This window comes from Vombatus ursinus, unplaced genomic scaffold, assembly GCF_900497805.2.
Source record: "Vombatus ursinus unplaced genomic scaffold, bare-nosed wombat genome assembly UNPS02014903.1, whole genome shotgun sequence".
Taxonomy (NCBI): Eukaryota; Metazoa; Chordata; class Mammalia; order Diprotodontia; family Vombatidae; genus Vombatus; species Vombatus ursinus.
The window spans coordinates 1,359,683-1,386,428 of record NW_020954681.1 but is presented as its reverse complement, the minus strand read 5'-3'; the positions used below and the strand labels follow the sequence as shown (position 1 = coordinate 1,386,428).

General features: G+C 39.5%; 1 pseudogene; it reads left to right on the top strand.

The window, feature by feature from the left end:
* Positions 1 to 475: 475 nt before the first annotated feature.
* On the top strand, positions 476 to 25,850 carry LOC114028940 (annotated as a pseudogene).
* The last annotated feature ends 896 nt before the right edge of the window (positions 25,851 to 26,746 follow it).

The window sequence follows — 26,746 nt, the reverse complement described above, 5'->3', positions numbered from 1 at the left end:
CATCATTATCCCCATTTTACAGAGGAGGAAATTGAGGCAGGCAAAGGTTAAAATTACTTGCCCAGAATCACACAGCTAGGAAATGTTGAAGGATATATTTGAACTCATGTTTTCCTAACTTCAGTGCCCCACCCAGATGCCCGTCTTGTAAAATATTAATTCCTGAGAGAGCCCCCTTACCAACTTCTCTATTCCTGGGCTACTCAGAGATCAATGAAGAAAGGCACAATTGAGCTTTTTTTACCCACTACAACTTCCTGCCCCATAACCACAAACAGCACCTCCAGAGCACCAGCCCTTCTTCCAGCCTAACTCCCTACCCTCCTGAAGTTATCATCCAGAGAAGCAATCCTTGAGGAGAAAAGGCAGCCATCCTTGCCACCACCAACATTAGCTGCTGACCAACTGCCAGCAAAGGAGCAAGTTATTCAGCATAGCTGGAGAGAGAAAGCACCCTGAAGGAGAGAAAGGGGACATGTGCCACACAGCTCAAACCACTGGTGACACATTCATCACCACCTCACTTCAGATGCTGGTGGACAAAGCCCAGGACTTTCTGCCCAAGAACCCTGGAAATGGCAGCCTCTTCCTAGCAGTCATGCTTTCCTGCCTGTCCCCTGCAGCCATCACTGAGCAGGACAACACTTAGAGAAGAGAGGCCCAGCATCACAGCACACCAACTGCACCCAATTGGCAGGTAATCCCAATAGCCTTCACAAAGCAGCACTTCCCAAACCACCAGCCCCTCAGTCCAGCCAGTGAAGCAACCTTTGGGGACAAATAACCCAGCCACTGGTCTCTGCCTCCTCAGCAGCCAAAGCTAATGAAGAACCAAAAAAGAAAAATTCTTCCCACCAAAGTTCTTGGCACTGTCGAATGACTTTACGTCAGAAACAGCTATGATTTTCTCAATGGAGATCCCACAAAGGCTGATTCATCACCACTGGTTTACTACTATACCCAAAGGACCTTCCCGTCTGACTTCAAGCTGAAACTTCCTCTATGTCTTGTCTCTTCTATTAAAATGGGAGCTGAGTGTATGGAGTGTTCTGGGTGGAGTAGCTCCTCTAGTGTGAGGGCTTACCTAGCCCTTTTCAGGGCTGCTCATTCACCTTTGCTGTTCACCTGTCATCTCTCCCCTGTGGCTCCACAAAGCCATATAGCATGTGAAGTGACCACACCCTGATAAAACTGTCTCAGTAGACAGACTAAACCATGTTGATGGTAACCAACAGTTAGGGGGACGTCTATCTCAAGAATGTGAAAACTTGCCCGGGTTGAACAACAGGCAGATAAGAACAATTTGTTTCAGTGGCCATGAAGGCTGCTGAAGCAGGCATGGCGTGCTTAGAGCTTGGTCAAACCTCAAAGATTCCAATGTCATCTACTGCATCCTATTCCATCGTCAGCAGTCCTGACTTTTGTCTTGCCACTGGACTTCAATGACTCTGGAAGAGTGAGGCTGACAACTTTGTGCAACTTTGCCTCACTTAAGGTCAATTCACCCACAATTCATAACATCATCCCAAGGGATTTGGCAGAGCCAAGATGGCTGAATAAGGCAGGAATTCACTTGAACTCTCCCAAATTCACCTTTAAACAAATATAAGATGTCTCAAAATAAATTCTGTAGCAACAGAACCAACAAAAGGACAGGGTGAAACAATTTTCCAGCCCAAGACAACCTAGAAGGCTGGCAGGAAAGGTCTGTCACATTTAGGTAAAAGGATAATGCAACCTAGTGCAGGCAGCATCTAGCAGGCTGCACCCCAGCAGGTTAGTGATGATGACTGGCAAATCCCAGTATAGCGGGCCAGTGGCTAGGCCCTATACCCCCAGTGTAAGAAGCTTGAGACAGTTCCCTACAACCCTAGGAGCTGAGACCAACTTTAAAAGTCATGAAGTAGGCTAAAAAAAATGAATAACAACAACAAAAGAACCTGACCATAGAAAGCTATATGGTGACAAGGAAGATCAAAACACAAACTCAAAAGAGGACAACCATGTCAAGATGTCTACACATGAAGTCTCAAATAAAGATATGAATTGATCTCAGACCCAAAAACAACTTCTACAAGAGCTCAAAAGAAAGGTAAAGGAAAAACTGAGAAAAGAAACGAGACTGATGTAAGAAAATCATGAAAAATTTAACAACTTGGGGAAGGAAACACAAAAAATGGAAAAAGATATACAAAAAAATCACCAAAGAGAAGAACTTAAAGTAGAATTGGCCAAATAAAAAAGGAGGTACAAAAGCTTACTGAAGAAAATAATTCCTTAAAAATTAGAATTTAGCAAGTGGAAGCTAATGATTCCATGAGACATCAAGAAACAATAAAACAAAATTAAAAAGAATGAAAAAATAGAAGAAAATGTGAACTATCTCATTGTAAAAACAACTGACCTGGAAAATGGATCTAGGAGAGAAAATTTAAGAATTATTGGACTACCTGAAAGCCATAATCAAGAAAAAAGAATCTATACATCATATTTCAGGAAATTATCAAGGAAAATGGCCTTGATATATTCTAGAACCAGAGGGTAAAATCAAAATTGAAAGAATCCACTGATCATCTCCTGAAAGAGATCCCAAAATGAAAACTCCCAGGAATATTATTCCAAATTCCATAGCTCCCAGGTCAAGAAGAAAATACTGTAAGCAGACAGAAAGAAACAATTTAAATATCATGGATCTGTAGTCAGGATTACAAAGCATTAAGCAGCTTCTACACCAAAGGACTGGAGGGCTTGGAACATAATATTCTGAAAGACAAATGAGCTAGAATTAAAACCAAGAATCATCTACCCAGCAAAATTGAGTATAATCCTTCAGAGGAAAAAAAAAATGTATATACAATGAAATAGAGGACTTTCAAGCATTCTTGAGGAAAAGACCAGAGCTGAAGACAAATTTTGATTTTCAAATACATCATCCTGTGATGTCATTGGTACTTTTTGAAAATGAAAGATCAACAACAGCAATAACAAAATGTGAGCTGTTTAAGAACAGGGACTTGTCTTGCTTTTCTATTCCTACTCCCAGTGCTTTGCACATAGCAAACATTTAATAATGATGTCAGCTAGGCTCTTGCTGGGACCGGGCAATAATTCTAAACTACATTTATCTCATTTTCCACAGGGTCTGTTCCAAACATTTTCCTTTTGCCATGAGTCCCATTCCCATATTTATAGCAGATGACCTAGTCTCCTACTTCCCTGAGGAGACTGAGGTCATGTAAGATGAACTCTTTCAACTTCTCCACCCCATTCCTCAATGTTGTCGATATCACCAATTTCTCAATCCTGCTTCTTTCCAATTACATAAGAGCTAGCCCCATTACCCAGTAAGTCTAATTTTCTCTCTATCCACATCCTTCATCCCTTTCTCTCCACTTCTTCCAGCAGTCACTGCTTCTCTCTCATTAAAATAGCTGACATTTAGATAGCACTTTGCATATATTATTTTGTTTGGCCCTCACAACAACCCTTGTGAGGTGTGTACTATTATACTCATTTTAAAGAAGAGGGAACTTAGACTAGAAATGAGATGACTCGCCCAATGTCACACAGCTAATAAATAAATGATAGGATTTGAATGCAGGTAGACCTTCCTTACTCTAAGTCCAGTGTCCTATCCACTATATTATCAATCAGCCTCGCATGAATCCTCAGTCTCCAACACTGGTTCTCTCCTGTCTGGATTTACAAACATGCTTTGATCTTTCCAATCTTAAAAAAAAAAAAAAGAAATCATTCCCTTGGTTCTTCTTGCTCATTTAGCTACTGTTTTCTCTTTCTCTTCCCCTTCACCACTGCTAAACTTCTTCAAAATGTTGTCTGCGCCTGTTATCTCCACTTTTTCACTACCCAACTTCTCTTCAATCCCTTACAATAAGGTTTCTATTAATACTACTCAACTAAAAATGCTCTACGGTCAGTACTCACTTTTTAATAAAAAATCCAATGGCCTCTTTCAATCTTCATGTTTCTTAACATTTCTACAGCTTTTGGTCTTCTTGACCACCTCCTCTTACTGGATACTTTCTGCTTCCTTTACTTAAGAGGCTCTTCTGGATGTCCTTCTACCTCTCTGTTTCTTTTCTGTCTCCTAAACTGACTCTCCCTCCTTCTATTCCAATACCTTTACTCATAGGTGTTTCCCAAGAGTCTTCATTTAGTCCTCTTCTCTCTTCACACTCTCTTTCTTGGAAATCTCATTTATTTCCAGATTCAACTACTACCTCTATGCAGTTGATTCCCAAATCTCTATTTCTTGTTCTGGCCTTTTTTCTGAACTCCAGGCCCCCATTACCACCTACCTTCAGAAAACCTCTATCTGGACCTCAAACTCATGAACTTATAAGAGCAGTTTTGTTGATTCTACTTCTACAAAGTCTTTGGCAATCCTTCCCCTTCCCTCCACTCACATGGCCACCACCCTAATCCAAGATCTTCATATGGACTATTATAGTGACCTAGTAATTGTTCCCCTTGCCTTAAATTTCTACCTTCTCCAATCCTCCACACAACTGCCAAATTAATATTCCTAAAGCACAGACTTGACCATGTCATTCTCCTGCTCAAAAAAAGTTCCTGTGGTTTCTAGGATAAAATACAAACTCCTCTGTTTTGCAATTATAGCTTTTTTTACAACCTGGCACCAATCCTTCGATTTCCCCAAGGCTCCTGGATCTTTGACCCTTTACGGATGTTTCATTCCCTGTCTCTTTCTCATTAGTCATTAGGGCTTCTTATAGGAAACCTAGCCTGGTATCAAATTCAAAATGAAAGATAAGAATGGAACACTGATAAGGAATTGAGGCAAAGGACTAAAATCAGGTCAACAAATACCATCGAAGGTCTGGAACAAAGGCAGGCTAGTTATACAATGTTTAATTAAAAAAACCTAATTTAAAAAACATCTTTGTACTCTATTTCCAGCGGCATCCAGGGGTAAAGATTTTCTTCATCCAAAGGATGGACATCATGCACTAAGCTGAGTAGGGGAAGAAAGCTGCCTTTCCCTACCCATTAAGTCCTGTGGCCCTGAGAAAAGGGACTGGAGTTTTTGTCTGTTTCATTTGTCTTTTTAATCTCTAGGTACAAGGAACAGAGGCTTAGACCTAGGAGTTCCAGACATAGACACATTGAAATAAGGATTACACGTGGGATGTTGCTACTAGTTCAGCAGAGATTATCCTGGTGTTAGGGCAATTAAATGTTTGCTTTTGTTAATTCTATACCTTAGGAGTAAACATTCCTTTGTAAAAGTTAATCTATTAAGTACCTAAATGGAACCCAGAGTGCTTGGACTCCTAAACCTGGAGTAACACAACTGGTAGGGGCTTGAACCAATGGCAGAGATGAAAAATACCTTGAATCTCCAGGGTACCAGAGAACCATGAGGGACGAATGGAACGTACACGTTCTTCAGGCAGTGAGGTACTGAATTACTGTTACACATGTGGAAAAGAAATGCCAACTAAACAACCTTGAAAAGTTGAAAGATTATATTTGTTGTTTTTATGACCTTGAGAAAGTTACTTAATACCTCTGGATCCAAGTTTCTTTATCTGTAAAATGAGGGAATTACTTTACAATTCTCTTATCCTTTTCTACTCAGTATATAGAAAAGATCACTTTATTTGGTATTTGTTAAATTCAGAATAAAAAATTATTATAATTTCAAAATTAAAAATAATAATTAATAAAATGAAAGAATTAGATTAGATTACTTCAGTGGCTCCTTCTAGATCTTGTTCTTATTCTCATTCTCTCTATGTACAGTATATATACTCTGCTTTTTCAGTATTATAATGCAAATGTAAAACTCTTCTCTCTGTGGCCTTTTTAATTTATATGTGATAAACATACTTCAGTAATCATTTACAAAATCATTTAGCTTCAACAATGTCATTTCATACTCTAAATATTTGGGGGTATCCTAGATCTCTAAATCTCACGTTACAATAACAACAATGCAAGAACTCACTATTTGGCAAAAATTTCTGAGAAAACTGGAAAGCAGTTTAGCAGAAACTAGGTATATAGACCAACATCTCACACTGTATACCAAGAGAAGATCAAAATGGGTACATGATTTAGACATAAATGGTGATATCATAACCAAATTAGGGGATGATAGAAAATTTTGCCTATCAGATCTATGGATAAGGGAAGAATTTATTACCAGACAAGAGATAGAGAGGATCATGAGAGGGAAAATGGATAATTTTTGTTACATTAAATTTAAAAAGTTTTGCAGAAACAAACCCATTGCAGCCAAAGTTGAAAAGAAAGCAGGAATCTGGGGAAAATGTTTATAGAAAGTTTCTTTGATGAAGGTCACATTTCTCAAGTATATAGAGAACTGAGTCAAATCTATAGGAATCATTCCTTAATTGATAAATAGTCAAAGGATATGAACATGCAGTTTTCAGAAGAAGAAATCAAAGCTATCTATAGTTACATGAAAAAATAATCTAAATCCATACTGATTAGAGAAATGCAAATTAAAACAACTCTGAGGTCTCATTTCACACCTATCAAATTGACTAATATGAGAGAAAATGATAGTGACAAATGATGGAGCGGATATGGAAAAAGTGGGACATTAGTGTCCCTAATGCACTATTGGTGAAGTTGTGAAAGGATCCAACCATTCCAGAAAGCAATTTGGAACTAGGCCCAAAGGGCTTTGACCCAGCAATACTACTACTAGGTCTGTGTCCCAAAGAGATCAAAGAAAAAAGAAAAGGACCCATATATACAAAAATATTTATAGTAGCTCTTTTTGTGGTGACAAAGAATTAAAAATTGAGGGGATGCCCATTAATTGTGGAATGGCTGAACAAGTTGTAGTATATGACTTTGATGGAATACTATTGTGCTATAAGAAATGATGAGCAGGATGGTTTCAGAAAAACCTGAAAAGACTTATATGAACTGATGCAAAGTAAAATGAGCAGAACCAGGAGAACAATGTGCACAGTAACAGTAATATTATAGGATGATCAACTGTGAATGACTTAGCTATTCTGATCAATACAATGATTCAAGACAATTCCAAAGGACTTTTGATGAAAAATGCTATCCACCTCCAGAGAAAGAACTGATGGAGTCTGAATGCAGATTGAAGCACAATTTTTTCACTTTCTTTATATTTGGCAATATGGTTAATACGGAAATAAGCTTTGCATGATTTCACATGTATAATTGATATTATCTTTCTTGCCTTCACAATGGGTAGATGAGGGGTGGGAGGGAAGGAAAGAATTTAGAACTCAAATTTTTAAAAAATAAATTTTAAAAATAAATAATAAATTTAATTAAAAAAAACAGTAGCAAGGAATATTAGAAGCACAGCTGGGGGCCACCTTTGTTAATAACCCCAGTTATTATACTCTTTCCGTGTTCAAATTCCTTTGTGTAAAGGACCTCAGAGGCCATCTAAACTAGTCATACAAAGACTGAGGGACGAAGCAACTTATCCAGTGCTACCCAGGTAATAAATAGAAGAGCTGAAAGGTAAACCCAGGTCTTTTGACTTCAATCTAGCACTTCTTCCACTGTACTATTTTGTCCGATAATTGTTAAAACTTCATATTTAGTTAAATATTCATGTGGAAAGTCAATTCACCCCTGTGGGCCTCATTTCTCTCATCTGTAAAATGAGAAGGTTGGAAGAGATGACTTCTGAAATCAATTTCAATTCTAGATCTAGGATCCTGTGTCATCCTTTCCAATGACCCTAAAAAAGTGACTTCACCTCTTGGGGTTTCAGTTTATTCTGATGTAAAATGAGGAGGTTGGACTACGTGTGGCCTCTGAGGTTCTTTCCATCTTTTGAACTATAATCCTGTCACACCAGTAGAATGACCTCTTTGGGGCAGGGACTATTTTTCATCTTGTCTTTTTATCCCAGAACCGGATTGTCCGGCATGGAGTAGATGCTTTTTTGTTGTTGTTGTTGAATTTAATGAGATGACTTCCCAAATGTCTTTTATTTACATGTATATAAATTGTACTCCACTTCTTTCCATTTAACAAACAGTAATTAAGAGCTTATGATGCCCAAGGCCCTAAGCTGACTACTGGGAATACAAAAATAAATACGTGTTTATCGATTGATTGACTAAAGTCATTGACCTTGAAGAGCTCACAATCTAATAAAGGAAGAAAAGATATATATCCAAATAACTCTAATACAAGGCAGAATGGGCTAAATGCAAATGAGCAAAATGCCACTAAAAGTGGGGAGGGAATGAGATCACTTCCTGCTTGAGATGACCAGGAAAGGCATCATGAGTTTGGCTTCAAAGGTAGGAAAGATTACCAAGTATAGAGATTGGAGTGATGGCAAATAACTCAACAGGAAGAGATGGGAAGGAGCTAAGTTACTTAAGAGGAGAGATTTTAATTTATTTTGTATCTTCCAGAGAACTTAGTACAGTGCTTGGCCCTAAATAAGAGCTCAAAAACCACTTGCTGAATGAGCAAATGAATGATAAAAGATTGAATAAATGAATCAATGGTGTGAGTAAAACCTATCTCCTAAATGGATTGCTGCAAATGTTAATATTCTATGTAAACTTTAGATGAGGAATAGATTATATCCCAGAAGTTGGGAAATTTAGAGTCACGGGATTTTAGAAATAAAAGGGACATCAGAGATCATCTACAAAAACATAGAGAGGAGCTGCAGAGAGGGTAAGAGCCTTGTCCACTGGCTGCACAGCTTACTTAGTTGGCTTCAGCATAGTTGGAACTTGAATGCAGGTCTTTTGACTCCAAATCTAGGGCTTTTCAATTACAGCATATTATGCTTTGCAAACAAAAATCATTTGTAGAAAAACCTCCCAGCACCAGTGAGAGAGACACACCAGTCTATTCACCTGTGGGGAAAGATATTTTATTCCTTAACAAATTCTAGTAAAGTTAAAGGATAGCTTTATAAAAAAGTCTCATTTGAATTACAGCTCTGATCTTCTAAATGTATATTCAAAGGGAAGAGGGTATAAGCAGCATATAGAAAACTTGTAAATATTTTATCTTCCAAATTTATTTATGGAATTTGTTTCATGTGCTATCTTAATATTTTATGAGTTCTTTTTCTACTAAATCAACAGAGGCACGTGTCAAAGAGAAGAACAATATTGTCATCATGGTTCACTCACAGACTTCACATTTCTTTCCCATAATTCCTGAAACATAGTGAGTGCAGAAGCTTTCCAGATACAAAAGCTTGATTAAGAAATAATGAGATTATAGGGCATACCCCGGTAATCAAATTTTCAGACAGGGATAAAAACATCCAGATGTCCAGGGTGAAGGGGAAATAGGCAGAAGTCAGCTAAACTCTGAGTAGAAATATTCCAGAGGGAAATATGAGGGCTGCTTGGATCCATTTCCCATCATTTTGGTCATATACATCATTATCAAAGGCAGAACACACTGGATTTTGCTCTCTTACAACACAGAGAAAAAGAAAATTTTACAAACTCCTAGGTGAAACCTAGTTAGTTCCTTGCACCCTAAAAATTTCCTAGAACTGAGCTCACCAGGCATTGAAGCTGAAGGCTGGGGAGGGTGGAGTGGGGGATGAGAGACATGCACTGGGTGTCCCAAAAGTCTTAGTGCAGTTTTAAGCTATGAGAGCTTATTTGTTTTCTTTGGGGCACCCTGTACACATTAACAATTTGGCCAATCTAGAATGATGGATCATAGACTGAGAATGAGAAGGACTTTATATGCTATGCAATCCAATGTTTGCATTTGACAGAGGCAGAAGTTGAGGACCAGAGAAGTTAAGTGACTTGCTCGAGGTCACACAGACAAAATAAGGGGCAGAGCTGAAATTCGAACTCGGGTGCTCTGACTCCAATTTCAGTACTTCCACCACGCTATCATTCTGCCTCTCTTCAAAACTACAATTTGAAGCTCTTTATTATTGCCGTTACTGTTGTTGATGGTGGGAGTGTAGTTGTCATATTCTACCATCCATGGAAGGGAGAACAGTTCTACTCTTACATCTTACGATGGTACAGGAGTTACCCTTGATCCTCAAAGGCTATGTTAGCACAAAGATAGCTCTGACTAGTCTTAACAAGCTGGAAAAGATTCAGGGAGAGAGAGGGAGAGGGTAGGGAAGGAAAGGGAGAGGGAAGGAGAGGGAAGGGAGAGGGAGGGAAGGAGAGAGAGACAGGGAGGGAGACAGGGAAGGAGAGGGGAAGAGAATGGGGAGAGGGAAGGAGAGGGAGAGACACTTTAAAGTATGTATATACACACATACGTATATGTATATGAAACTTTAAAGCAGACCTAGAATGCTCACCACATTTATGACAGGAGTCCATGTAGCTTGTCTACCATCATTATGGGCTGCAGGTCCACAGAAAAAGTATGTTTCTTTAAGTTAGCCCACTCATTCCTGTGAAGGATGAGTAAGAAATGCCATTTGAATTGTCCTTGCAACCCACTGGGGGTAGTTTCTGGTATCCTTTTGGAATAGGGTCCCTTAAGAAATTTTTTCTGGACCTCTAGGGGTATTGCCTATGTAACAGGGACCCCTAGAGAAAGTTTGGTTTACCTTCTAGAAAGGAACACCTAGAGATTTTGTCTGAACTTCTCACTGAATTCAGGGATTCCTGGAGAAAATTTGAATTGCCCTAAATTGTTTCATGGATCCAGAGGATTATTGGTGTGTCCTGTGTGGAAAGGGATGCCCAGAAATGTTGTCTGGACTTCTGGGGGCTTTCCTATGTGTTTCTGGAATTCCTGGAGAAATTTTGGGTTATCCTAGGTTGTTGCAGAGACTCAAAGGAATTTTATGGTATTAAACCAGCTTTGTAAGTGTGGGTATTAAGAGGGGCTAGATTTAACAGAAGAAGGAAAGACCAAAATGTCCCAGTCCCACCCTTCCTCTCCCCAACCCCAGGACCCAGAGACAATTCACAAGCATCAAGTTAAATTGGTGGGATTTTTTTTTCATTTAAGGGTGGCTTCTAGTCAATCCCAAGACGTAAATCCTTTTGGGGAGAGTTTCGTTTGGTCTAGGGAAGTCTAGACAGACTAAACTTCATTCTTGAGCTAGAGAACTTGATTTTCTTATCGTTTTTAGTTAGAAGAAAATGAAATTCAGCCTGTTTGTGTGGGTCCAAAGTAGAAGAAAAAGGGAGAAGGTAGAGTACCCCACTCCCCTCTGAACGCTATGCTGATTTTGCTCTAGCACTGGCGACCTGATTGAGCCTAGAGGAAGGAGGTTAGAGGGAGGGAGGCCTCAGCCCCACCCCTGGAGCCTGCAGAGCAGTGCTGTGAACACAAACACCAAGTCTCGTTGCTTTGCTTTTTCACCAGAAGGATTGAAGGGCTGACTTTCAGTCATCTGATTGATAATTGTGAGGAAAAGTACACTGGTGAGGACCTATGAGCACAAAAAAGGTTCCCCCAAACCCTGGAGGTACTCCCCCAAGAGTTTTGAGGGGCATGTTAGCCAGATGCTGTCCATCTGCCTCCTCTTGAGATAAGCTCCTCAGGGCACTTGTTACACGCCCTTTTTATTTATACCGTATATATTTAAATATTTCCGAATTGTCTTTGCAAGCAAGTATTGTTTCATTTATGATATTCCTATCCTCAGCATCTCGTACAGTGCCTGGCATTGAGTAAATGCTTAATAAATACCTGTTGATTGACTGCCATCTGTGGACCACGGTGAGCACAAGGTGCTGAATATTTCCAGTCACAGCAAGTCTTTCCAACCATTTACTGAGGCTCACAGGACTTGTGATCTGAGTCAACAGAGGAAGTACCCAGGGGAACAAAATTACAGATCCTTGCATTACTAAAGAATGTATTCCTTCCTATTCTGTTTAACATTCTCTTTTGCTCCCCAAACTGTTTCTGATTAGGAAAGAAATCTCAGAAGGCTTCTTAACAAACCTTGCTGCCAGACTTGCCTTCAGGGCTGGAGGACATTACAGAAGAAGGAGAGCCTAAGAAATTCCCCTATCAGTGGAGTAGGCCAGAGTGATCTCACAATGTCACTTTAGATATAATTTAGAAAAATGGAAATATTTGAAATCACAGTTTAGCCAAAGTCTCCTAGCACTTTATTTCTTCCTCATTCACACATCATTACTGTTCTTTATATTATCGTTATAATGTACAGAGAGGAATAAGATACATACAGCTAGATGGCCCCATGGATATACCACCAGACCTGGAGTTGAGAAGACTTGAGTTCAAATGCTGTCTCACATACTTACTATGTAACCCTGAGCAAGTCACTTAATGTCCATTTCACTCAGTTCTTTCATCTATCAAATGAAGATAATAACAGCACCTACCTCCCAGGGTTGCTATGTAAGCACCAAATGAGGTGCTATTTGTAAAGAACTTTGCAAACCTTAAAGTGCTATATAAATGTTAACTATTATCATAACAATATTATTACCCAAATAACCATACAGCCAATACATGGTCATCCAGACTCTTCTAGAAGACTTTTTTAAAAATTGAAATCCATGACTTGCTGAGGCAGCCCATTGCATTTTTGGATTGGTCTAATTATTAGGAAATTTTTCCTTACATCAAGCATTGTTCTTATTGTTTAGCTGTTTTTCAGTCATGTCTGACTCTTCACAACCCATTTGGGGTTTTCTTGGCAAAGATACTGGAGTGGTTTGCCATTTCCTTCCCCAGATCATTTTACAGATGAGGAAACTGAGGCAAACAGGGCACAGTGACTTGCCCAAGGTCACCCAGCTACTAAGTGTCTGAGACTGGATTTGAACTCAGGAAGGAGTCTTCCTGACTCCAGGCCTGGCACTCTATCTGCTTCATCATATATCAAGCTTAAACCTGCCAGTTTGAAATTTCTCCCCACTGCTCCCAGCTTGATCCTCTTGAGGATAAGCAGCAGAGGAAGACTTTGTACCTCAGTTCTACCCCTTTTCCACTCTACCCCACTGCCCTTAGAACTAAACAATATCCCCATGCAGAAATTCATAAGTTTGGATTAGTGCGTGTGTGTGTGTGAGATACTTGTTTTTAGGTGAGAAATCTCCTTAAAGATCTATGATGACTTTAAAAAGCTAAGACTAAATGGCTTAATTTGGCTAGCTGTTGTATGCATAACGCACAATTAATTAACATCATACTCCACAGTCTGGTCAGCTGCATGAAAATTCATTACCATGGCAAAAAATAGGCAGGAACAGGATGTTAGATATATTCTAATATGCAGAGTTTATTTGCTAAAGTACTGACTTAGTGCTATGTCAGGGATCAATGGCAGACCAGCAGCCTCCTCCAGTAGGAAAAGTGACCTGGGCCTTCCTCACCCTACATGAGGGAGCACACTATGAGATAGTCACTCAGTAGCCACTGAGTCACTGCTGATGGTTTTAAGGGGATCCATTCACCATAACTGGGTATCCATTGCTATTCATAATCTGACTTAGATCTTACCAACCATAGCCTCAGTCTTCTATCCTCCCTCCCTGGGGAAACTCTAATGGACAAAACTAGAGCTAGAGCTGCTGTTATTAACTATCCTGTTCTTAGGCTCTATCCTATTACTTGGCTCTACAGAGGTTCGCAAACTTATTTGGCCTACTGCCCCCTTTATAAAAAATTACTTAGCATCTCCTTGGAAATCTTTAACCCTTTAATGATTTTTAAAAATATGTATCATTTCAAAAGTATATAAAATATTTTAATGACATCTTAAATTTAATAATTTATTGTAAATTTGTGTTTTTTCCTGATTGTGATGACACAATATTATTTCATGTAACCATATAATATCATATTGTAAACAAGTCATTACATGCACATATTCCTGCCAATGCATGCTGGACTTCCTGACAATATGTGATACCCTGGCCTGCCAACACTTGCTTGTTAAGACCTGTCTGTGGACTTGACCACTGATCAGTTATAGCTTGCACTTTGTGTGTTTATTTGGAAAATAAGGTAACCACTATGACTTTAACTCTGTTACACAACAGATGAAACATGTATGAAAGGTTTTTCAAAATTTTCTTCTCTTCTTTCCTTATGTTTCCACTGCCCCCTTATTTTTATTACATGCCCCGTAATTGCACCCGAAGTTACTACCACCTCCCTGGCTCATTCCAGTGTCCCCCAGGGGGTGGTATTGCCCACTTTGGGAGCCTGTTCATAATCCCTTACAGATCATATAGTGGATAGAGGGATGGACATGGAGTCAGGAAGACGAGAGTACAAATTGGGCCTCTGACTCATAATGGTTACATGACCTGAGAAAATCCCAACCTCTACTTCAGTTTTCTCATCTCTAAAATGGGTATAATAATAGCACTACTTCCCAATGTCATTGTCAAGATAAAATGAGATATTTGCAAAATGGGTTGCAAAACTTAAAGCAACTATGTAAATGTTAGCTATGTTGTTGTTATTTTTGTTGTTATGCCTTAAAGTAGTACAGGTACTGTTAAGTACCTTCTAAATTTTCTACACTATATCAAGACTCAGTCTCTGACACCTTTTTCTGGCTTTGCCTTTGGAATTCAATGACTAATTTATATAACTAAGACATGGTCTCTGCTATCTAGTGGAATGATATGACACAAACACAAATAATTACAACACTAATTTAAAACAAAATGCTTTGTAAAGTTAAAGGAGAAAAGTAGCATTGCTGCCTGGGGGAAATCAGAAAAAGTTTGATAGAACAGGCAGCATTTGTGTTGGGTTTTAGAGGAAGGGTAAAAATCTAACATAGAAGTAAGGCAAAGAAAGGCTCACAACAGTATAGACAAAGGTACAGATATGGGGGACACAGCTCACTGGCTACAGCACAGGTGGCATCCTGATTGCCAAGGGCCTAAAATACCAAGTAGAGAATTTTAAATTTTGCTTTGGAGGCTTCAGTGAAGAGGAAGCTGTCGTGACAAAGGAAGTGCCTGTAGCTGGCTCCAACCACATCTGATTTGTGCCTATCAGTGCTTGATGTATCCTGCCAGTAGAGTGCAGCAAGGAGGGACCACCCAGAACTGAAAGAATGGTTGTTATTGGACCTATCCTGCTTCCTGCTAGATTATAAGAGAAAGAAAAGGAGAGACTGAGCTCTGATCTCCCTGGATGTGATCAAAATGACCACTGCCTATTTTTACTGTTTACTTTATCCTACCCCCATGCCAATACCACTTGTATTGTCATGTTTATACCATGCCATCCATGATATAAAAAATCCAGGAACTGTCAAATCCCGGTCTGATGTCAGGCACAAAAGGGAGAGGAAAGGATAATGATCTGATTTGGAAATTTCATATTCAAGACATGTATTAGTATCATACCTCTAGATAAAGGCAAGCTTCCATAAATAGGAGAACCTAGAAGCAAAGGGCCATAATTTATACACGGTGGCCCAAAAGTCTTAATACAGTTTTAAGCTATTAAAATGTAAGACTTTTGGAACAGAACTAGAGCTGCCACTCATCCCTCTTACCAGTAAGATAATCCATGCTTTATGGCATTTGGTCATGCTACACATGGGACATCTATGTCCTTGACCTCATTTCATGTGGAGTCTCATCCTTAGGAATTAATCTTTTTATCAATGATTCCTTTTCTTTTCTCATTGCTCTCTCCTATTATTGAGAATTACGTTTTTATTTTTCTTGAAAGAAGTTTTTAATCTTTTCTACTGATTACAAATTTCAGTGATGATTTTGAGTTTTGAGCTTTTGTTGGTGTTAGAAGAATTCGATCTCATTTACTTCTCTTAAACTTGTATATCTCAGTTAATTTTAACCATCTTTGTGCTTTTTCATTGATTTTTTTCCCATTGTGACAGTTAAAATCCTGGGACTTTTTCTTATTTCATATTGTTTTTTTTTTCATTTGGCCACAATGAGATTTTTCACCTCCCTTCTCTGGAAATTTCATTTTATTTAGTCTTCTTTCCCCTCCCAGTCCTTTTTCTAACTCTCAGGACTTTGCCACCATGCCTCAGCTACCCTCTACCCTAGCCTTTTCACCTTGGAACATCACTCTGCCTCTCCAGCCCCTTCTTGGCACTGGTGAGTTCCTCCTGAGGCCTCCTTTTGGGGGTTGTGCCCAGGATGGCTATGCTTCATTCCCTTCCTGGCGCTGCTTCTGACTTTCAGGACTTTGCCAACATGCCTGCTACATGGGTACCACCCCCTGTTTCTTCTTAGCTCCTTTTTGTGTGCTGTCTTCCTCCACCTGAATATAAGTTCCTTGAGGGCAGAAATTGTCTTTCTTTATGGTTCTGTCTGTATCCAGTCAGTCAGTCAATAAACATTTATTAAGCATCTACTAAGGTGGATCAGTGGAATAGGTTAGGTACACAAGGCACAACAGTCAATGACTATAGTAATCTACTGTTGGATAAACCCAAAAACTCTAGTTTCTGGGATAAGAACTCACTATTTGACAAAAACTGCCAGGAAAACTGGAAAAGAGTATGGCAGAAACTAGGCATAGATCAACATCTTATACCATATACCAAGATAAGGTCAAAATGGGTACACAATTTAGACTTAAAGGGTGATACTGTAAGTAAATTGGGAAAGCAAAGAATAGTTTACCTGTCAGATCTATTGAGAAGAGAATAATTTATGACCAAACAAGAGATAGAGAACATTAGGAAATGCAAAATGGATGATTTTGATTACATTAAATTAAAAAGGTTTTGCACAAAGCCAATGCAACCAAGATTAGAAAGGAAGCAGAAAGCTAGGAAACAATTTTTACAGCCAGTATCTCTGATAAAAGCCTCATTTCTAAAATATATAGAGAACTGAGTCAAATATGTAAGAACACAAGTCATTCCCCAATTGAGAAATGGTCAAAGGATATGAAAGAGCAGTTTTCAGAGGAAGAAACTAAAGCTATCTATAGTCATATGGAAAAATGCTCTAATCACTATTGATTAGAGAAATGTAAATCAAAACAACTCTGAGGTACCACATTATGCCTATCAGATTGTCCAACATGACAAAATAGGAAAATGATCAATGTTGGAGAAGATGTGGGAAAATTGGAACACTAATGCATTGCTGATGGAGTTGTGAAATGATCCAACCATTTTGGAGAACAATTTGTAACTATGTCCAAAGGGCTATAAAAATGTGCATATCATCTGACCCAGTGATAGCACTTCTAGGGCTGTATCCTAAAGAGATCATAAAAACAGGAAAAGGACCCACATGTACAAAAATATTTATAGCAGCTCTTTTTGTGGTAGCAAAGAATTGGAAATTGAAGGGAAGCCCATCAATTGGGTAATGGCTGAGCAAGTTGTGGCATATGAATGTAATGGAATACTATTATTCCATAAGAAATGATGAGCAGGTGGACTTCAGAAAAACCTGGAAAGACTTACATGAATTGATGCTAAGTGAAGTGAGCAGAACCAGGAGAACATTGCACACAACAACAGCAACTTGTTCCATAACTAACTTTGATAGACTTAGCTCCTCTCAGCAATGCAATGATCTAAGACAATGCCAAAAGACTCACGATGGAAAATGATACTATCCACATCCAGAGAAAGAACTATGGAGTCTGAATGCAGATCGAAGCACACTCTTTGCTCTTTTTTTGTTTTTTTCTTTCTCGTGATTATTCCCTTTGGTTCTGATTCTTCTTTACAACGTGATTAATGTGAAAATATGTTTACTATCATTGCACATGTATAGCATGTATCAGATTGCATGCCATCTTGGGGAGGGGCAGGAGAGGGAGGGGAAATTTTAGAACTCAAAATCTTATAAAAGTGAATGTTGAAAACTAAAAATAAATCAATAAAAAATTTTAAAAAGAAAAAAAATAAAGTGGAGGAAGGGGTAGAAGGATGGAAATGTCTAATAGGCAGATGGTGATGGCCCAGACTATCATGGACCTCCCATTCTCATTTCCTATTTGCAGTTACATGAATAAAAATAAATTTCTTTTTTCTGGAAAAAAATTAAGCATCTACTAAGTGCTAGGCACTGTGCTATGTACTGGGGATACATAAAAAGGCAAAAGACAGTCCATGCCCTCAAAGAGTTCACAATCTAATAGTAATACAACAAGCAAACAACTATGTACAGACAACTTATATACAGGACAAATAAATAATCAAGAGAATGAAAGTATTAGATTTAAAAGGGATTGGGAAAGGCTTCCTATAGACGATGGAATTTTATTTGAGACTTAAAGGAAGCCAGGGAATCCAGGAGGCAGAGATGAGGAGGCGCAATCTCTTAATAAGATGGGTCCTGAAATTATTGAATTGTACAGCCGTGTTATAGATATTGAAAACCATAGAGGGCTGGACAGTAGATGAGTAGATGCAGAGTACAAGACTAAAGAGCTTACTGAAACATTCTGAAAGAATCTAAAAGACTTGGAGAAAGAAAGAGCAATGTGAACTAGCATCAAGCAATATGAGGCCTCTTGGGAATTGTTCCATGAATTATGTGACCCATTTGATGAGTCAAACATTCCTGACGCACTGCCAGGAGAACCTGGGAGCCAATCCGGAGACCAGCTTCTGAGGAGGAAGAATTGTTTAGAAAGGTGGGAATTCACCTGAGTGAAGAAAGTATTCCCAGAATAAAAAATGAGAGTCACATTTAAATCTAAAAATGATGCTTCTCATGAGGTAAGTCTTAGACCAAACCTCCTGTTCCATCTATTGGACCTTATCAGGGATCTTTTTAAGACAGGAGACATGTTCTCTGAAAGAATAATCATGGAAAGTTTGAATCAGCTGGGTATTAGACATACTCTTGGAAATCAACAGAATCATAAAAGAAAGCTAGATCGATAGAGGGCCTTAAAGAAAGATCTTTTGCATTTATACAAGGACTAAAGGCTACATGGCCTAGAACAAGGCATTGTTGTTAATGCTGCTCATCCTTTGCTTCAGAGGGTGGTGTCTTGACTCACATGTGAATTGGATTTAAGTGAGGCAGAGGTATACAAGTCATCACCCTCACTCTCTTCCAGAGCCATCAAAGGCCAGTGGCAGGACAAAATCCTGAAAGACCAGCAATGGCCTGAGGAAGCACTCCACAGGGCTTGCAAGCTTCGGCCACCTTCATGGTCACTGGAACAAAGTGTTCTCATCTGCCCATTCCGCTGGGGAAGTCTTCACACACTCAAGATTTTAAAAAAAATAAAGCGTTCCTAATACGCCTTTATAAAATCATGTTAGAGATCGTGTTCAAGGGTTAGACTAAGTCTTTGGAGTAGGCCATTTGAATTTCAGTGATTTTAGGATGGGATGGTGTGGGGAAACCCTCTGAATTATTACTACAGAACAAAGCAAGTATGGTTGCAAAACCTAGAGATGCAAAATGGTGGAGGTGAAAATGCTTTCTGACTTTATAGTTGACTAGGTTGCCATGTAGAGAAATTAATACAGAGATGGGCAGTAATACTTAAGAAAAGGTATACACTCAGACTGGAGCAAACACTTAGAGATCTGAGACAAAGCTGAGTTATAACTGCACAGTATTGGTCTTCAGACATATCTGCCACTTACCAGTTAGCCAAACTGAGGCAAACACTAACAGAGGTGGAAGACCATAGTACTTATATAAAAAAAGGTCTCAACCTTGAATAATCCAAAAACATCTTCTTGAGTTAGGGCCATAGCAGTAAAGCAAGGAAGCCACACTACAGGTACAAATTTGAAGGCAAAAACCCACAGAGGTAGGGGTGTGAAATAAAACCATTCTCCTTGGAAAGGGAAAGGACCAAAGAAAAAGAGGTCATGATGGTCTGATACAAGAGCATCACCATCCAGTAAATTTGGATACATCCAGAGAAGCAGACCTATCTTCTACTATAATTATGAATTAAATGGTCATATATACATTGGATATACCAGTAAAGAAAATGAATCTTTAGTACTATAGAAGCTAAAACTTTCTGATCCAGAATTAGAAAAGGGGATATGACCAGGGGAAAAGTTTACCTGGATCCCAAGTGGCAATGAATTGTTCATCAATTCTGCACAGATGCATCAGATCTGGACTCATAGGGTCCCTTGCAGAGGTGATGACAAAGGTTAAAAATGAGGACTATACTGCTCTCCTTAACAGAATCTCTCAAGTGACTATCACATTCCAATTTTTGTATCAGAGACATCTGAAGAAAATACCTTTACAATCTTTGAAAGGGCTTACACTTGTTGGAGTGAGTAATAAAGATTACTCATCCAGTATACATCAAAGTGAACCTGAGGTTCTCCAGATAAACTTGGTATCTACAGATAAGCGTACACTGAGGCTCTGGTCTAGTCAGAGCCAGGAACCCTCAGTCAAGTGTCAATGAGAAAGAATTATAGTCTATACAGAATACTAGGAGGCCTATGAATGCTTGATAGCCTATTAAGAGTACTACAAGAGAAGAGACACAAAGAGTGATAGAAATAAGTGATGGGTAGTCAAAATCAGGGGTGGATCCTGAAGCATTTTACCATAGTGATTCCCTACTACCAAAATATGGAAGTATCAGTTGCAGAAGAAGCTTACCCAGAAAACAGGTATATTCTTTCTGCATGGATGGTAAGTGGGATGTGCCCAAGATTCAAGACCACTGCAGGCTGATCTAGTAAATTTCCTTTATCTCTGATAGAAGAATTCAGAAACTATCTGAGAGGCCTATTTATCAATGCATTATTGTGGAGTCTATCAACTTCTATGCCCCATCTATGGTGAAGGTCCTAAAGAAGAATGGAAAGATACAAATGTATATAGACTATGGGACTTCAAACAAAATAACTCACGTGGACTAATATTCTATGCCATGAGTTTAAGATACCTTAGGCTCTTTGCTAGGTAGGTTCTTAGTTCTGGATTTATCTAGTGGATAATATCACAATCCTATGACCAAGGAAGAAAAAGCAAAGACCACCTTCATTTCCCTTTACCAATTTAAGCATATTCTCTAAGGGATCTTGGAGGTATCTACCACTTTCCAATAGCTTATGGGGAAAACAATTAGAGACATAGATTATCTGTCATTATTTGTGGAGGAACAAGAACTGGAAGAACAAGAGAGAAGGTAACAGTAAAAGAAAAATAAAAGGAACTATCACAAAAAAAGACTTCCCAGGAACAAGATCTCCAGAAGGAAGCAGCTGCTCCAAGTGTAGCATTACCATATATCACAAAGCACAGGGTGTCCCACCGGTAAGATATACGAGTGGCAGCCCTAGGTTTGTGAAGTACAAATATCTAATGGGAGGCTAGTCCTTCACAGGTCCAGCATATATTAGCCACAAGTGGCTAACAGGGGCATATGGGGTGCTCAGGGAGGTCTAGTACCTCTGGTATGAAAGCCTGCTGAGTACTCTGGTGTCCATTTGTCACCTAACTCTCAACTGTAGCTCCAAGAAGCTGTAACATTCATGGTGGCCACACCTGGTTAAAAAAAAAAAAAAACAAAAAAAAACAAAAAAAAACATCTCAGCAGATGGGCTAAACCAGGTTAAGGTTAACTGACAGGCCTTAAACTTGTTAGTGAGTTAGGGGGATATCTACCCCCAAGCATGTGAAGAGATCCCATGGTGGCTTGAGTGGATAAGAACAATTTCTTCCAACATCCACAAAGCAGGCACTGTGAAGCACTCAGAGCAGGGGTGGGGAATCTTCAGCCTCGAGGCCACACGTGGCCCTCTAGGTCTTTGGGTGTAGCCTTTTGACTGAGTCCAAGTTTTACAGAACAGATCTTTTTATTAAGGGGATTTGTTCTGTGAAGTTTGGATTCAAACCTCCACATGCCACATGTGCCCGTGAGGCTGTAAGTTCCATACTCCTGACTTAGAGCTTGGTCAAACATCAAAGATCATCCAAGGTCATCCACTGCATCCCAGGCCATCACCAGTCATCTTGACTTTTGTCTGGCCACTGGACTTGGATGACTCTGGAAGACAGAGTGAGGCTGATGACTTTGTGCAACTCTGCCTCACTGAAATCCAAATCATACGCAAATCAAGACATCACCCTGTGACATCATTGATCACCTTCAAAAACAAAAGATGGACAACAAGAACAATATCTCTGTTACATCTAAGGTGTGTGTGTGTGTGGGTGGGTGTGTATGTGTGTGTGTGTGATTAAGGTTCTTTGCCTATAGGTTCTTCTGTTTATGGAAATTTGCATTTACCTGCGGGGTATGATATTATCATGTATCATCTAGATTCTGGACTTCCCTATCAGATCAGTGCTTTCTCCTCTCCGCTTTGTGCCTCATACTAAAAAAGTATTTGGAAGTTGCTGCATTTTCTTCGTTTATTATTAGATGTGGGACATATATGACCATGCAAGGTGTGGTAATCAGAAGTCAGACATCATATATAAATTCTTTCAGCTTTGGTAGGACATGGGGAAGGAGGTAGGGTCAAACCGCTGCCTCTTTTTCAGTCTCTTCCCCTTAAAATCTAGAAGGAAGTAGGGTGGGTGTATTAGTGAGCATCCCAACAGTTCTGAATGCTATCCTACTGCTACCACATTCTACCAGAGTCCCAAAGAGTCAGTAGGAGATCTAGCATCTAGAAATCAGACTTCAATCCTGCCAGAGACACTTCTTCCTACATGCTGCAAAATGGATGATCTAATTTCATTCTTCTAGCTTTCTCTTCCTAGAAGCCTCCACAGCTAAGTTCAAAGAGATGTCATCAAAATGTTGAAGTATGCCAAAGCATGACTCCATAGCAACTCTATCTAGGGGTCCTGGGAACTCTGGGACATATGATTAGTTTGGAATTTGCATTAAATATGCATCAAAAGATAGAAGAAGGAAAACAAAAAGATTTATTAGGAGGGTCTTATAATAGTCAAGACAGTTGGTAATGAAGGCCTGTACTAGGGTGGTAGTAGTAGAAATGAAAAGGTGGGGATAGATTCAGGATATAGAAAAAGGGAGAACTAGCAAGCATTTGCCTAGGAAAGAAGAGGAAACTTTCAAACATGAGACTAGGCCAAGGATAATGACACAATGAAATAGTGAAGTCAGAAAGGGAAGCAAATTTGAGGAGGGGATAACAGGCCTAGTTTTAGACATGCTAAATATGAGGTTTAGATGTGACATCAATTCAACCAACAGTTATTGAGTAGCTACTGTTCACTGAGCTATTAAGTAGCTATTAAGTTAACCAGGATACTACGGTAGATGCAGGGGATAATAGAAAAGATAGATAGGACACAAGCCCTGTTCTCCAGGAGCTGAAAATTCAATAAGACAAAGAAGATAGATTCAAAGAAAATGTTAAGAAAAATATGAGGTAATGTTTGTTAAAGCTAACTTGTTATTTCATGATGTAGAGTGTACTCTCACTTGGATGGGGACGATTAGAGAGTGTCAGGAAATTCTTCATGGAGGACATGGTGCCTTAATTAATCCTTGTAACAAGAGAAAGACTTCAGCAGATGGAAACAGGGGTGTCCGTTCCAGGAAAAAGATGGGAGAATCACAAAGAAGCAAGTGGGAGGATATGAATAAAGAACAGTCCAGTTTGACTGGAATATAATGTCCTTGAAGGGGAGATAAAGTAGACTAGAGTATGAAACCTGATAACCATTCCCAGACATGGGTCAATGCATTGCTTTGTTCCCTTGTTAGAAGGGATGACTTCTCCTTCTTCATGTGAAGGGGTTGGAACAGAGCTGGCCTTGGATCTGGGAAGACTTTGGCTCAAGTTCTCCACATGGGTCACGAACTGGCCATGTGGCCCTGAGCAGGTCACTTCAATTCTCAGTTCTCTAGACAATCATAGATAGTTATTCTTTTAGACTAACATTCTGCCACGGAGAAATAAAATCAAGTGCTACCACATTCTACTGCAGAGACCTCCAAAGTTTGATCTCAAATGTCAGTATTGTACAGTTCTAGACTTACCCTACTATAAATTTAGTATGCAAGTATGACCTTCAAGTCCTTTTTAAAAAGAAAATCATACATACACACACGGAGTTCTATAGAACAGATTTATCTTTGGGGAGAGTTTGGGAAACTACCCAATTTGGGTCAAAGAAAAGATTGATTTTGGTAGTGTTACCTCCTGAAGGGCAGGAGTCTTGTTCTTGTCTCTGCATCCCTAGGGCCTAATACAAGGCTTTGCCCATAGTAAGTCCTTAATAAATACTTGTTGGATTAAACTGAATGAAAATGAACTTCTGAGCAATCTAGTCATTATTAGGAGAATAATTATGCCAATTCCTTAAATACACAGGAGGGAAATAGAAACATCAAGGTATTTCAGAAGGGACATGAGCAGACCCTAACACACTGCAACCAAGGAATTAGACAGGAGAAATGGTATAAAGACATCATCAAAAATATGTAAACAGGAAATGATTGGTGCATTGCCTCTTCTGGCTTCCTCTTCCTCACAGAAGGGCCCGAGAGGGCTTTGGTTTCCAGTGCAGCTCCCAAAACAGTGTCGACACAGAAGATAAGAAGGCATAGGAATCCAATAATGAAAAGAAGCCACTAGCTAAGTACAAGTTAGAATCAGAGATAGAACTGCATTTTGAGGTTGAGGTCTTCCACAATCAGCCCAGCTGGAACTACTGGCTGACACAGCAGAGATCTATGGCACAGAACTAACTTGAAACAAAAAAATTCACTTTTGATGCAGGTGCCAAAGTGGCTGTCTTCACTCGCCATGGCTAAGCACAACAGCCTACTCCAGCTGAGTGGGCACACTAAGATGGCTTATGTCTCCAAAGACACTCCCATGTTATCTTATCATAACACTCACACAGCCCTGGAACAAGTGAGACTGCAAACAGAGCATGAGGAAGAAGAATGAGGTCTTTGAGCGATGGTAATTGGCCCTATATATGTGGGAAAGTTCACAGTGTGCCGCCTGTTACTCAATTACACTGCGCAACTAGTCAGGTGACTCACCTATATGGAGCTGGATATTGGCCAAGACTCTGTGTCCATTCCTGGAACAATGGGAGCCCTTTACATTGAGCAACCCACTGATGTAGAGGAGGGTTTCTCTATCCAGGCCCCACTGACTGGTCTATCATTTTGGCTCCACCATGCCTGGTACCAACATCAAGCCTTTCAATAAGATCACATTACATTATGCTTTGCAGACATCTTCAATAAACACTATGAGGTGAACCACAGAGCCTCTGTCAGTGGCTGTGTCATTAACACCTGCGGGTGGGTCAAAGGTTCTGGCTACCAGGCCCTGGTGGTACATGCTGCTTCTGCTTTTGAGGTGGATGTGGTGGTAGTACTTAACCAGAATGACTGTACAACATGCTGAAGTGTGACCTGCCCCACTCTGTGCTCGCTGTTCTACTCCCCACGTCAGGAGGAGTGGCTGAACATTCAAAAGATTTCTTCCAGGAATATAGTAATGTGTACATCTGTGAGTATTACTGTGGCTTCTGAGGCTGTTTCTATCCCCATGCCTGTAAAGTTAAATTCTCCAATGTAGAAATCTACCCGGTCAGGGCTCCCACCATCCCATACTCATGTCTCCCTTTGGAAATGTCACTGGAAAACAATCAGTTGAAACTAGTACCAGACACCTCAGGGCAAGACATGGTACACCACCTCTTGAGTGTCAGCACAGCTGAGGGCATTGAGGAGAACAACTCTGAGACCAGTGTGACTGGCTTCATTATAGGGACTAGTGTGGATCTAGAGCACCAGGTCTTTTTACTGTGCTCTCTCTGGCCCCTTGCTCACTGTCTAAGAAATTCCTCATCATCATGGACATCCACTTCATGGATCTCTGCAAGCATCAGAGGGACCCTCCATATATCTCCAGCAGGGCAGGCGGAGGGGAGGGCTCAGGTGGTTGTAAGCCTTTGTGACCACAACACCTGGGTAAAACTGGTTTAGTAGGAAACAGGCCACCTTTGAGGACTAATGGTAACCTGTTCTTTGAAACTGTATTTTCCTCTTGCATCATGACAGGTCACTTGGCTTCACAGTAGATCTGGGATGCCAACTGGGATTTTCAAAGACCCTGGAAAATACTGGTGATATTTCAGTGTTGCAACTACATTCTTCCTTTTGGCTTTTTATCCTTAACTTATATTTCACACACTATCCTTCTGTCTTTGCCCATGGTAGAATTACAAATTGAAGGACATCTTTCAAAAGAGTTCAAGTTTTTAAAAAAGATTTTTATAGTTTTAATAAATATTTTTGCAGCCTTTTGTAATATATATGTACATATGCATATATAGAATAGATATAGATATTACAGTAAAAGATGATGGGCTGCTCATATGATGAGAGAGGTAAGTGTTGGATAGTCTACGTGCCCTATCGTATTCTTATGACAGTGAGACAAAGCAAGGAAGGCCCCTATCCCAACGAGTGGACTCTTCATAGAAAACTTGTGAAAGGACACAGATGAGAGTTATACAAAATGAGAAGGTACAAATGGATTATAATTTCTATGACTGGCAAGAATACCTACATCTGTGAAATTACAGATCTACTGTAATGTTGGAGAATTTGGGGAAAAATACAGGGAGAGTTAAAGAAAAAAGAAAAAATGAGTCAGTGACACTAAGTATTTCAAGCATCCGACATTTCTTTAGAAACATCCTACAGTGCCCATCACTTTGATACTTTGTGAATACCACACATTTTTTGCTTCATCATGCTACCTGACAATCTGACTTTGATGTATGGTCTCTTGGGTGTGAAGTGAGGCTTGCCTGTTTAAAATGAGTAAAGAATATTGGCGCAATCTAAC